Genomic DNA, 14,795 nt, shown 5'->3' with positions numbered 1-14,795 from the left:
GGACAAAATGGCAACCAACAAATTGGGAAAAGATCTTCACCAACCCTACATCAGATAGAGGGCTAATATCCAATATATACAAAGAACTCAAGAAGTTAGACCCCAGGGAACCAAGTAACCCTATTAAAAAATGGGGTACAGATCTAAACAAAGAATTTTCACTTGAAGAAATTCGGATGACTGAGAAGCACCTTAAGAAATACTCAACCTCATTAGTTATTAGGAAAATGCAAATCAAAACAACCCTGAGATTTCACCTTACACCAGTAAGAATGGCTTAGGTTAAAAACTCAGGAGACAGCAGGTGTTGGTGAGGATGTGGAGAAAGAGGAATACTCCTTCACTGCTGGTGGGATTGTAAGATGGTACAACCACTCTGGAAATGAGTCTGGCGGTTCCTAAGAAAACTGGAATGACACTTCCAGAGGATCCTGCTACACCTCTCCTGGGCATATACCCAGAGAATTTCCCAGCATGCAATAAGGACACATGCTCTACTATGTTCATAGCAGCCTTATTTATAATAGCCAGAAGCTGGAAAGAACCCAGATATCCCTCAATGGAGGAATGGATACAGAAAATGTGGTATATATACACAATGGAGTACTATTCAGCAATTAAAAACAATGAATTCATGAATTATTTAGGCAAATGGATGGAACTGGAAAATAGCATCCTAAGCGAGGTAATGCAATCAAAAAAGAATACACATTTTTTTGAAATTTTTTTTATTCGATATAATTTATTTACATTTCAAATTATTTCCCCTTTTCTAGCCCCCCACTCCCTGAAAGTCCCGTAAGCCCCCTTCTCTTCCCCTGTCCTCCCACCCACCCCTTCCCACTTCCCCGTTCTGGTTTTTTCGAATACTGCTTCACTGAGTCATTCCAGAACCAGGGGCCACTCCTCCTTTCTTCTTGTACCTCATTTGATGTGTGAATTATGTTTTGGGTATTCCAGTTTTCTAGGTTAATATCCACTTATTAGTGAGTACATACCATGATTCACCTTTTGAGTCTGGGTTACCTCGCTTAGTATGATGTTCTCTAGCTCCATCCATTTGCCTAAGAATTTCATGAATTCATTGTTTCTAATGGCTGAATAGTACTCCATTGTGTAGATATACCACATTTTTTGCATCCACTCTTCTGTTGAGGGATACCTGGGTTCTTTCCAGCATCTGGCAATTATAAATAGGGCTGCTATGAACATAGTAGAGCATGTATCCTTATTACATGGTGGGGAGTCTTCTGGGTATATGCCCAGGAGTGGTATAGCAGGATCTTCTGGAAGTGAGGTGCCCAGTTTTCGGAGGAACCGCCAGACTGATTTCCAGAGTGGTTGTACCAATTTGCAACCCCACCAGCAGTGGAGGAGTGTTCCTCTTTCTCCACACCCTCTCCAACACCTGCTGTCTCCTGAATTTTTAATCTTAGCCATTCTGACTGGTGTAAGATGAAATCTCAGGGTTGTTTTGATTTACTTCTCCACCATCCGAAGTTCTTCAGGTGAGAATTCTTTGTTTAACTCTGTACCCCATTTTTAATAGGGTTGTTCGGTTTTCTGGAGTCTAACTTCTTGAGTTCTTTATATATATATATATTGGATATTAGCCCTCTATCTGATGTAGGATTGGTGAAGATCTTTTCCCAATTTGTTGGTTGCCGATTTGTCCTCTTGATGGTGTCCTTTGCCTAAAAAGAAAAAAAAAAAATACACATGAAATGCAATCATTGATAAGTGGATATTAATTAGTCCTGAAGCTCTGAATACTGAAGATACAATTAGCATATCAAATGATTCCCATGAAGAAGAAAGAAGAGGGCCTTAATCCTGGAAAGGCTTAATCCAACATTGTAGGGGAGTACCAGGACAGAGAAAAGGGAGGGGTAAAGATAGGAGAATGGATGGAGAGAAAGGGACTTATGGGACATATAGGGAGGGGAGAACTGGGAAGGGGGAAAGCTTTTGGATTGTAAACAAAGAATATAGAAAATAAAAATAAAAAAAGAGATTATTAAATCAGAATTCTGGAACAAAGGCACTAGAATGTTCATTTTAAAAATGTTCCCTTTGTGATGTTGATGTTCATAAAATACCCTAGGAAAAAGGCCTCTTGTGGCTCCTTTGTTCCTATCTACCAGGCTTATGGGAGTCATTGAATTGTGTGTTGGTTTGCTATGGTAACCAACTAATAAATACTTCTGAGCACATAGACAATGCCCACTGTGTACTAAATTCCAAACCATATAGGCAAATTCTTCCCCTCAAGGAATTTATATTGCTATACAAATTTTCTTGATTGACCACAGCTATTCTCCTTCTCAAACAGAACATATTTACCTTGGTCAAAAATCCAGTTGTAATTTCCCTAGTATTGCAGAGGTTGATAAGACACCTCCTTCCTACAGGTGGCCAAGGAAAGCGCACTCTTTGGGTTAATTTGTTACACTGGTGGCTTGAGTTTTTAAGCCTTTAACTACACTTACTTAGTTAGCTCTCCTGAACTTAGCCTGTGACTTCCCCTAAGCCTGTTATTGAGATAAAATTGTGTACTCAGCTTAGCACACTTGAGTTTGAGAAGGTTTTTAGTTGTTTTCTTAGCCTAGAAAGTCTACACCACCTGTGCTGTAGATATTTTCTCCTCCTAAATATATGTACAGTGAGTTGCCAGGTATCAATCTAATAAACCCAGATGCTTTACTCCTCTGACAATGTATGACAAAGTATATGCTTGGCCTCTTGCTGGACTATTTTTTTCTTTTTATCAAATCGTATGACTGAACATGTAAGTTGAATAATTTAATTACTGTTCTGTAGCAACTCAATATTTTTTGACCCTGCTAACTAAGGTCACAGTGTACCATTGTCTGGATAACTCTCCGAGCTCCCCCACAAAATGGGGAACTTCCTTTACCAGTGGGGCTTCCCCTGTTCTGACCTTGACTGGGGAGCCTGAACCCACACTGTCTACCTTGGTAAGATCGAGAAGTTCTTGGAAGATCTACAAATTCAACTTCCTCTCCTCCCCAATAAGAACCTACCCAACAGGTACCTGGGATTCCTGGGATGCTTCTCCCTGAAAATAAGGCATTCATAGGACTTTAAAACTCTAGCCAATGATTTTCATTTGCCCTGAGAACTCCTTCCCATTCTCCAAGGTCCATAAATATTCATGGTTCATCCTGAATGAAGGTATATATACAAGCCCACCCCACATGCAAGTATATGCACAACTAAAGTCGTCTCAGAGAGATGCTTTGTTGAAAAATTTAGGAGAAGGTCTTCATCTAGAAGAGCTGTAACACTGAGAACCTCAGAAAAGGCCTTCTCACCCTTCCTCCTACTTCCTCCCAGTGCCTGGTTGACTTGGATCCTCTAGAATCCTACCTGTTCTAGACTCTGCTTCATCCTTCCAGCCCCCTATCTGCATACCCAGAGAAGATGAAATCAGCAGATTCAGAACCACAGCTGGACTCCAAGTGCAATCACACAATATTATTTGTCAACTCTACCACCATACCAGAGAGTATCACTTAGGGTTGCCACAAAGCATAAAGCACTATTAGCCTGTGGGTTGCATACCATTTAGGGGTCAAATGACCCTTTTATGAAGTTACATATCAGATATCCTGCTTATTAGATATTACAGTTCATAACAGTAGCCAAATTACACTTGTAAATAGTAATGAAAATAGCTTTACAGTTGGAGGTCACTGCAACATGAAGAACTGTATTAAAAGCATTAGGAAGGTTGAGGACCACTTCCATAAAGAGTTTTAATTAAGTCCCCAAGTTCTTCCATTGAACACTGACTACTTAAAATTAACAATCCTTTCAAACGCATCCCCAACTCACATCATTGTTGGTGTGCCATATAAATTTGAAATTGATAGCTAAAAGATTGCTTAAGATATTGGACTGTGCTCTGACACATATCCAAATTATGCTAGAACTGCCTGTTTGAACTTGTAAGGTCCATCTGCATAGTTCTGGGGCCCATGAAAGTTTGTGGATGCACAACAGAATTTTCAAGACCCAAGAGAGTGGATAGCACAGGAACTCAGCCAAGCAAGCTCAACACTGACAAGGATGAATCGTGAAATGCTGACACTGGGGTTATTTGTCATCCATGCTCTCTGTGGTTTTAAGTGTAACCAGCCATGTATGTGAGACTTCTAAGCTTAACAAATGTTAGTGAAGAACTGTAGATGTTTGAATACTTGACTGGGCCATGTTCAAATGTGTTACTTTGAGTCTGCAACTCCATTTGTCTACTGCCAGACCTGGAGGATTCTGAAAATATTATAGCAGAAAACATTTAATGGTTTGGTCTGATTATGATATTAAAAGCCTCGATAAGAGCTGGAAGTTGGGGAACCTCCTAGCTACTAACATTAGTTCTACAGTAAAACCACAACTGGGAACCAGGGTGGGAAGCCCTGGGGAAGGAGCTGTCCCCAGTCATGGTGCTGACTCACTACTGCTTGTTTGCCCATTAAGAAACAGTGTCTGCAGACCAAATGAAGCTCCAGAAGAAGGAAGAACAGTGTGGATACTCTGTTCCTTCTTAGAAAGGAGACCAAAATACCCACAGGAGGAGATACAGAGACAAAGTTTGGAGCAGACTCTGAGGGAAAGACCATCCAGAGACTGCCCCACCTAGGGATCCATCCCACATATAGTTACAAAACCCATAGACTACTATGGATGCTAACAAGTGCTTGCTGACAGGAACCTGATACAGCTGTCACCTGGGAGGCTCTGCCAGTGCATGATAAATACAGAGGGGGACACTCTCAGCCAACTATTGAACTGAGCACAGGGTCTCCAATGGAGGAGCTAGAGAAAGGATCCAAGGAGCTGAAAGGGTTTGCAACCCCATAGAAGGAACAATAATATGAACCAACCAGTACCCCCAGAACTCCCAGGGACTAAACCACCAACCAAAGGTTACACCTGGAGGGACCCATGGCTCCAGATGCATATGCAGCAGAGGATGGCCTTGTTGGACATTAATGGGAAGAGCAGCCCTTGATCCTGAGAAGGCTTGATGCCCCAGTATAGGGGAATGCCAGGACAGGGAATAAGGAGTGGGTGGATTATTGAGCAGGGGGAGGGAGGGTCAGTTAGGGAATTTCCAGGGGGGGCAGGAACCAGGAAAGGGGACAACATTTAAATAAAGATATGTCTAATTAAAAAAAAGGAAAAGTGTCTGTAAAAGTCTTGTGGTTCCCACAGGTCTCACCTAGAGTAACTGTAGAGAGAAGGGAAGGGAAGGGGGAAGGGAAGGAAGATAGGGTTAGAAAAGAGAAGAGGGAAGAGTAACAGATATAAATTGGGTAAAAATGTCCTTTTTGATTGACTGCGATTTTTTCCAGACTTCTTTTAGTAATTAAAGAAGGGTATGTTAATAAAATTTTTATTGTTGTAACCAAGGAACCTGGAAAAAAATAACTTTAGGGAAGAAGGATTTACTTTTCTTGTGGGGGCTTTCAGGAGTGTCAGCCTGTTATGGTGGGGAGGACATGGTAGGGGGAGGAGATGGTGGTATCTTACAAGATTTTGGAGCTTGTCTTTATTTTAGCTTTATAAAAATTAATCTTTTCACTTTTTCCTATTGGTGTACAAAAAGTAGACACTCTCTCTCTCTCTCTCTCTCTCTCTGTGTGTGTGTGTGTGTGTGTGTGTGTGTGTATGTCTGTCTCTGTCTCTGTCTCTGTCTCTGTCTCTCTCTCTCTCTCACACACACACACACACACACACACACACACAGGCATTACAACTTTCATTTGCTGCCAACTGTCTTCTCTGTCCTTTTTCTATCTTCCACTGTATCTTATTATTCCCCTTAAGCAAATATGTCACTTCCACTGTGATATGTCACGCCATGCATGCATGCACATATATATTATATGTTTATGCATACATATGTATAAATATTTCAACCTAAATACACATACGAAAGAAAGAAACCTCCTTTTCCCCTTTTTATTCTCTTTCCAGCCCACAGTTTGGAGCCACGAATACTCAGGGTTGAATTTGCTTCATTTGTTAATCCTCTATCAGTTAACACTCTCACAAGCTAGTTTAGAGATGTGCCCACAAATCCAATTTCTTAATCCAATCAAAGGGAAGATGGGTTAAGTGATGAAGATTAACTCTGACAAAGGCTTTCCCTACTTGTCAATGAGGAAATGCAGTTTCAACCTGGCCTTGTGATCATTTTGCTACTTGCTCAATAGTTCACTGAAGGAAATAACTGGTCAAGGTATCAAAACCAAAGCAAATGAGTTTACAGTTTTGCAACTTTAAATTAGTGGTCAGTGTAAGATGAGGGCAGTAGGTAACAGGATAGCAGATCTCCAAGGTTTAAGAGAAAGGAGTCCCTGACCAGCATAATCTCTCCTGTCTCATCTGGAGTTGTGAGTCTTGCTTCTGTCAAACAAAACCAACTGAGTATATGCAGGCTAATATCCAGAGTGTGAATCTCTGTAATATTCTCCAACTTTTACAAAAAGAGGCTTCTTTGATGAAAGGTGAGAGATATACTTTTTTTGTGAGTATAAGGACAAAAATGTAGAATACATATATGTATATGTAACAATTAAAGAAAAAGAGGTCATGAATTTGAGGGGGGCATAGGCAGGACATGGATGGAGATGAATGGGGTAGAAGAAGCAGGGTAAATGAGTGAATCTGGGAAGCCATGGAGCCATGGGAGCAGAGCCCAGTAAGAGAGCCCAGACCTTGGAAATCTTGTTCTGAGATTGGAGGAGTAGGTTTGCTTCCAGTCTGGCCCAGGCTGGCATGTCCTAGTGCAGGTAATTCTGCCCCTTTTCCAATCAGAGGAAGTCCTATAGCCCAGTAGCCAGGTTAAACTTCCTCTCCCCTTATAAGGCCACATCCAGCAGCACCTGGAATTCCTCTTTATGCAAATGAGGCATCCCCAGTCCCTAAAGCCCCTACCCACTCCCCAAATGTTTAAGTAGCATTTGCTTCCCCCATTAAACAAGCAGTCTCACTGGAGGTTCCTCCCGAGTGTCTGTTCTCCCCCACTCATAGCTACCTGAGGTCTCTAAAGCTCCTAGCTATTCCTGCCTTGTTTCCCCTCACAGGACCCACCTGATCATGCTGGGGCAAAACAGAGCTTGAATGACATAAATAATGTAAAAACAGGACTCACCTCTGACATTCTTAAGTTTTCAATTAGCAATAATCGCGCCTCGGATAAACCTCATTGGCTACGATACTGCCACTGCGCAAAGCTACCTCTGACATTCTTAAAAGATAAAACATTAAAAAGTTCAGAGGTTTATTTCTCACAATTTTCAAGACCTAGAAGTCCAAGGTTGTGTCTAGCAAGGGCCTTCTTGGTACATTCCCTGTGGTAGAAAGTGTGAAGGCAAGAGAAGGAGGGAGGAAGAGGAAGAAAGGGAGAGATGAATCAGAGAGACAGAGAGGAGGGTAGAGGGAGGGAGGGGGAGAGAAAGAATATGAGATTCTCCAATGTCTTGCTCCATAGATTATGGCATTAATCTATTATAGCACATCGTTGTGAACTAATGATCTCTTAGATCCTACCTCTCAGTCTCACACTAGGGATCCAGCTTTCAGCCCATGAATTTTGTAGGACACATTCAAACCATAGCACCTGCTGTGTGGTTTGCCTTTGCTCTGACAAGCCACATAAAACAGCAAATATTACTGAGTCCCAGTGGCACCATCTCCTCTGCTTGTCAAATTCACTAAGCAATTCTAACCACGGAGACACTTTTATTTGAACTGAATTTCAAAACAAGTACAACAAAAACTTTGAAAGGCAATATTATGTAGTGACTACAAGGACAGTTTCTAGAGCCACATTGCCTGGGTTCAGATTTTCATCTCTTACTACTGGATATTTAATTACATCAGCTAAACTAATTAATTAAAATTCAGTCTACAGAATTTTAATCTCTGTCAACAGAATAAAACAGAAGTAATTAAAATATAGCTGACCTCACTGAAACTTTAAACATTAATGGTGATATAAACGTGTCTAGAGCAAGTCTTTACAGCTTGTCTAGCTAAGGAATAACATGCACCTCAGCAGGTAAGTGATTTGTGTCTTCATCTGTTTTATGCTGCTGTAACAAAATGGCATCGACTAAGTCATTTGAAATGAATAAAAGGTTATTTTATAGTTTTATAAGGTGAATAAGAAGACCAGGATTGAACATTGAGTATCAGGTGAGGGACTTCTTGCATCTTTCTATGATGGAAAATGAAAGGACAACAGGGGACACTGGGAAGCTGAACTCACTTTTCTATAACAGCACCAATTTGTCAAGAGTAAGAGAGCTTTTGGGTATAAGCTTTTCTTTAATATCTCACTATAATTCTGTTGCAATGATAATTGCACTTTAATGAGTTTGGGCGAGACAGCTATACAAATGATAGCACCTGCTATCTTTACACTGCGTCTTACACCCTCATAATTCTTGAGGTAGAAACATTTTTTTGTCCAATTTCATATTTTAAGTCAGATAGAAGCAGCTTGTCAAAAAGAAAACATCTCCTGAATTGTGTGGGTAGGACTTAAGACAAGTCTGATTCCAAAATCTAGGCTTTAAATGTTTTGATTTTACTTTTGGAGTTCTCACATAAGGTAGCAGGTATCATTACTACATGGTAGTTTGTGTCACAGTGCTGGGTTCTCATTCATGTCTCAGCTTCATTTGTCTGACCTTGGATAAGCTACTAGCATTAGTCCAGAGACATATTCACCACTTGGGGGGCTTCCACTCTTTATCATCTGCTGCCTGGTCTCATGGGTTTTCCATCAGCACTCTGGTTATGCTGATTACCCAAGTATAACAACCTGAATAGCAGCTACATAATGGCAGCCAGAATGAACATGAAAGGGACCCTTTGATCTTCATCAGACCCAATGTGGTTTTGGCTGTATGGAGGCACGAAGGCTTTGACTTCACTCAAAGGCATACGCATGAGTGCATGCAGGTGTCATCTTGTGTCATAGTGCATCTCCTCCAGAAATGCTCTGACTGTGTGGCTTGGGCTTATATGGGGAAAATGAAAGCACCATTTGCTTCTGAAATTTGGGGAAATTTTTAGAAATTTAGAAAATGTTGAATGACTTTTAGATCATTCTGTCAAGACCGGAGTCAGATGCCTCAAGGAGAAAGTTTAATTCAGAATAAAGATACAAGAAAAACAAATAAGAGAGGACTTTATGGAAATGAAGTCTAAAAGCCAGGCAGACTTGCACTATATCCATTTGAACTAGATAAAAAAGACACCTGTAAATGTGTGTGCACATGCTTGCTTTTGTGTCCAAATGTGTGTTTTTATAAAGCCTCCACTCAAACAGTTAGGTGAAAAGCTTACTTGGAACATAATGACAGGATTCCTTTAGCTTACAGAGCTCCCAGGTTTTCTACAACACTCTACATTGATTTTCTTTGGATCTCCTACCATGGAATTCATATGCATTATAAGTGCTGGAGGAAAAAGGGAATTCTAAAAAACAATTTGGAGATTTGAATCTCACTCTTATCTAAAACATAGTTAAGATATTTCTAAAACAGCAGAAGGAATTAATGAGGACTTTTCATAGAAAAGCCTTAAGCAGCTAAAAATAAAAGGTACCATAGAGAACAAATACTAGAAGTTTTCAAATTAATGAGTAAGCCTTTCCAATCCCTACACTGTAAAGCACCTGGAAGAAACATATAACTACTTCATGATTGCTATTATTACTGTTAATAATGGCTCCAACTTAACAAGCCATTAATCTTTTGTTCTATACAGGATACATATATTGTGTAATTAAATGTCATAATATTCATGGACTCTACATTTCACAATTGCTGGTTTGGAGTGTGACCCCCACCCCTTTAAAATTTTGACTTATTAATTGAAAGAACTATTACTTTAAAAGGCAAATATTTCTATCTTTCATTCAGAAAAATATCTCATTAGTGACTGACGTTGGCATCCCAATGAAAGGCTGCCTTGACCCTTTCTACTTTGAGGTGATCTGTCAGATTACTGAAACAGGCAAGCAGCCTCTGAAACACTTCCTGTTTCTCCTTTCTGTGCCTCATTTAGAGCCACACCTGCCTCTGCAGACTGCTCTTCACTGAAGGACTGACCTGATATTCTCTAATACCATTCTGTTCCGTATTTGTGCCGCTCAGACCACCGTACTGGTCCTCAAGCTCTGACAGCTGTTTCTCTACCTTCTTTTTCTTTTCATCTGAGACACTCTTTTCCTCCTATTGTTCTGAGCTGCTGACCTTTCTTGCTATTACCAGAAAAAGAAAAGAATAGGGATAAGGCTTTCTATCTTTTCTATAACCACATTGTCTCTATACTGTGATTTTTTTTTCTTTTCCATGTTATCTGGACCTGCTCCTTCTTATACTGAGTCTGCTACTTCTTTCCCAGATCCCGCTGCCTGTGTTTAGCTTATACTTGGTCTTGAAATTACATTCATCTCATGAAATCTTACATTTTTTCTGGGTCATACTGTGATGTGTTTCACTTGAAATAATACACATCTATACATGTGTGTGTGCCTTCACTCTTTGATACCTCTTTGTCTTCTAGCTTTCCCTATCTTTTGACATTTTTCATTTAATATGAAACAAATTTCCTGGAAAGATTGCCCATTCTTGTGGTCTTTCTTTTTTTTTTTTTTTAATTTTTTCTTGGAGTTATTCTAAAGAGAGGTTAGCTGTCCTTACCACTAAAGTTCTTGTTAGTGTCACCATGACCTTGGTGTTTTAGAATCCTGGGGTTCTCAGTGGTCATGTTGACCTCTCAGGTCATTTTGAAATATTCTTTCAACACTTTTATTCCAGACACCATAGTTTCTGGTATTGATTTCAGTCTCCTCTGCTTCCATTTGTTGTTGTTGTTGTTGTTGTTGTTGTTGTTGTTGTTGCTGCTGCTGCTGTTATATAAAAGCCATTGTTGGTTCTTCATCTTCTATTGGTCATTGCACTGAGATGCTCCAACATTAGATATTTCTTGGACCTCGTCAGTTCTCCAGCACAATTAATTTTGTGGAGGTGGTTTAATTGTGTATATATGTTTTGAACACTGTCCATTTGTATCTCTGAGCTTCATTTCTTTGAATTCTAGACACAGGTATCAACTACTTCCCCAAAATACTCAAAGGATAAGCAGGCTGAGAAAGAAATTAGGGAAATGACCCCCTTCACAATAGCCACAAACAGTATAAAGTATCTTGGGGTGACTCTTACCAAACATGCGAAAGATCTGTATGACAAGAACTTCAAGACTCTGAAGAAGGAAATGGAAGAAGACCTCAAAAAATGGGAAAGCCTCCCATGCTCATGGATCGGTAGAATCAATATAGTTAAAATGGCCATTTTGCCTAAAGCACTATACAGATTCAATGCAATACCCATCAAAATCCCAACTCAATTCTTCACAGAGTTAGAAAGAGCAATTATCAAATTCATCTGGAACAACAAAAAACCCAGGATAGCTAAAACTATTCTCAGCAACAAAAGAAAATCTGGGGGAATCAGTATCCCTGACCTCAAGCAATACTACAGAGCAATAGTGTTAAAAACTGCATGGTATTGGTACAGTGACAGGCAGGAGGATCAATGGAACAGGATTGAAGATCCAGAAATGAACCCACACACCTATGGCCACTTGATCCTCGACAAAGAGGCTGAAAACATCCAATGGAAAAAAGATAGCCTTTTCAACAAATGGTGCTGGTTCAACTGGAGGTCAGCATGCAGAAGAATGCGAATTGATCCATCCTTGTCTCCTTGTACTAAGCTCAAATCCAAATGGATCAAGGACCTCCACATAAAGCCAGACACTCTGAAGCTAATAGAAAAGAAACTGGGGAAGACCCTTGAGGACATCGGTACAGGGAGAAAGTTTCTGAACAGAACACCAATAGCGTATGCTCTAAGAGCAAGAATTGACAAATGGGACCTCATAAGGTTACAGAGTTTCTGTAAGGCAAAGGACACCAAATTCCGTTTGAAAGTCTAATATAGGCTTATATGTAACATGATCCAGATGAGACCTCTTATCCTCCCCTTGCAATCAGCTGCTTCTGGAGTAACAGAAGCCCCAACTTTCAGCCAGGATGGTCACAGCATTTACTGACGTCTTCCTTTCTAAAGAATCTCATTTAATCTTGAACTTGTTATTCATAACTTTTAAAATGTTCCCCTAGTTGAAACATTTCCTCTAGTCTCTAAGGTCATTATCCTAGTTCAATCTTAGGTGTGCTCTCTCCTTTGGGTCATCCTTCAGACAGCTATTCACACAGCAAGCACCTAAGACGCAGCAGCCTTGTACCTGTGACTCTTCTTGTGGTAAGCGGTACCCTGAGAACAAGCTGGGAAAACCCGTGCTCTAGAGTGATGTTTCCTTACTTGGCTCCCTCTCCACTTTCCTGTGCATTCTTTATCTAGCAGTAACAAGAATCTTTTGAAAAACTCAAGCAAGGGTACATTACTGGTGTGTTCAAAGCCCTCTAGTGGCTTCTCTGACCTCCACACTTGCCTTCTTTTATCCCAGCCACACACAAACAGGCTCAATTCCTTCCCGGACTTTGTACACTGTTCTGTTGGCTTAGAAAGCTCTTCCCACGATTTCTGTCACTTGAACATTTCCTTCATTAGGATTCTATTTAAATGCCATGCCAGAGCGTCCCTAATCACTCCTTCTTCAAAAGCTGTTAACATTCTGTATCTCTTGACTTTCACTTATAGCAGTTGCCCCTTAACTACAGAGACATTCCAAGACATCCTCAACCCTCCCCCCCTCCTGTGAATGCTTTAAACTGCATACAATACTAATCCATATGAATACTTTTTCCCTACATACTAGTGGTAGAGATTGGTTTACAAATTAAGCATGGTAAAGGATTGACAAATACTACTAATTAAATAAAACAATTATACTAACTCCCACAATGAAAAATGGAGAGTGACTTTTCACTTGCTAAGGTTTTATTTTCTGCACATTGAGAAATAGATAATGAGACATACAGTTGTAATTCTTGTGTATGTAATGTCTTCTCACTAGCCATACTCCATTTGATCAAAACAAGACTAATATCTACACACCCTGCTCCACCAACTATGGGGAAGTAGATGAGAGAATTTTCCTTTCTCTATATTCTGTCAGTGCTGGGATCTCGGCCAGGAGAGGAGGGAGTCACAACATTTGCATCTGCACAAACATTTGAGTCAAGAACTTTCCTGAGGTGCCTGCGGAAAGGAAGAAACCAGAGTGGGAGATATCATGAGGGAAGAGATTCAATGGTGCTTTCTTTGATCAGGAAGTTCATTACATTTGTTTTAGATCTTAATGCATATCCATTTAGGTCTGCAATCAGTTATAATAGTTAGGAAAAAATCCTAGTGGGAAAAAATAGCATGTGTGCACGACTCCATCTGTCTGAGCCTTTGCCAGAAACATTTATGAATCACTTGTCTCCTGATAGACAACTTGCTTTCTTAGTTTGCAATCATATTTCTCACAGATGTTGCCTTTGAATTAACCATTATTTCAGTTCTGAATATTTTCTTGACTTGAGGCTGTAATATAAGTAAATCCCTCCCTCCATCAAGGCTGGCAATAATGGTCCAACAAGGAAGGAAGGGGATACTTGAAGCAGGCCAATGAGTTGGGATCCAGGATTAGGGACAAACACTTCTGTACAAGTCTGGAGTTTGGTATTTCTCAAGTTCTGGCACCAGGCATGTTTACTTGCAGGTTATGCAAAGTCTCAACTTGCGTTCTGGAAAAAATGAGCTAAAAACTTTGCCTAAAAGGAGTTTCTCGCTAATTTTTGAGGACATCTTGCTTTTATTAGGACATAGTTGTTGTCACGTGCTCTGTCCTGAGAAATGAAGATGTCATTCACCGTACAGAACTCATACCTAATACAGCTTTTATTTGCTAGCAAATGACACTCTCCTATGCATTAACCAACTTCTAGTCATACTGTTTATGTCTAAGATGTTGGTGAGAATCGTGAGAACGTGAGTAGGTTTTCTTCTAGCTATATTTGGAAAGTACAATGCTGTACATACAGAAATATTTTTACTTTTCTCTTTTGGAGTCATTTCACTGCTTGGCTATTAATTTATCAATCATTTATCAACTTCAAGTAGAGTATTTTTTCTTTTGGAGATAAAATATTTATTTCAAGTATTTGTAATTTAAATTGTATTGCTTAATGATACCATATCTGGAGGACCAACAGCATTTCTCAATTCAGAAACATGAACCTGGAGTCAAATGCAAAATTTAATTTCCTTTCTAAAGGAGCTGGTGACAGCCCATTGTGAAAAGGTTATGAGAAAAAGCTTATCTCGGAATTGCAGCCAAGATTCAAGTCGTTTAAGACGTGAAGCATTTGGCAACAGAAAGATGGCTGTCATTAAAAAAGGAAGCCCACTGAGTTAGTTCTGGGCTAAGATAAAAATAATTTCACTGTCATTGTTTCTTAAAGGAGCAACACAGGAAGGTAAAAGAAATTTGAAAACGATTAGCTTTACCTTAAGTAGTAGGGTATTTTTTTCCACATACTTGGATAGTAATTAGCATATAGCTCAGCCTGTTCTCCTTTAATACATTTAAATGAGAATTGTATAGAACTTTGTTATAGTTGCAGAAAGACCAGAAGCATTCTTTTCTTACCATAGCATTAGCAGATGTCTTGAGGTCCACAACTTAATGAAATCATTTTCAAATCTGTATTCTAATACTATGCTCACTTT

General features: G+C 39.8%; 1 pseudogene; it reads right to left on the bottom strand.

Annotated features, from left to right (window-relative positions):
- Positions 1 to 7,193: 7,193 nt before the first annotated feature.
- On the bottom strand, positions 7,194 to 7,270 carry LOC127666429 (uncharacterized; annotated as a pseudogene).
- Positions 7,271 to 14,795: the final 7,525 nt, after the last annotated feature.

The sequence above is a fragment of the Apodemus sylvaticus genome, chromosome 15 (assembly GCF_947179515.1).
Source record: "Apodemus sylvaticus chromosome 15, mApoSyl1.1, whole genome shotgun sequence".
NCBI lineage: Eukaryota > Metazoa > Chordata > Mammalia > Rodentia > Muridae > Apodemus > Apodemus sylvaticus.
The sequence above is the reverse complement of the archived record's forward strand: the minus strand, read 5'-3'. Positions and strand labels throughout refer to the sequence as shown.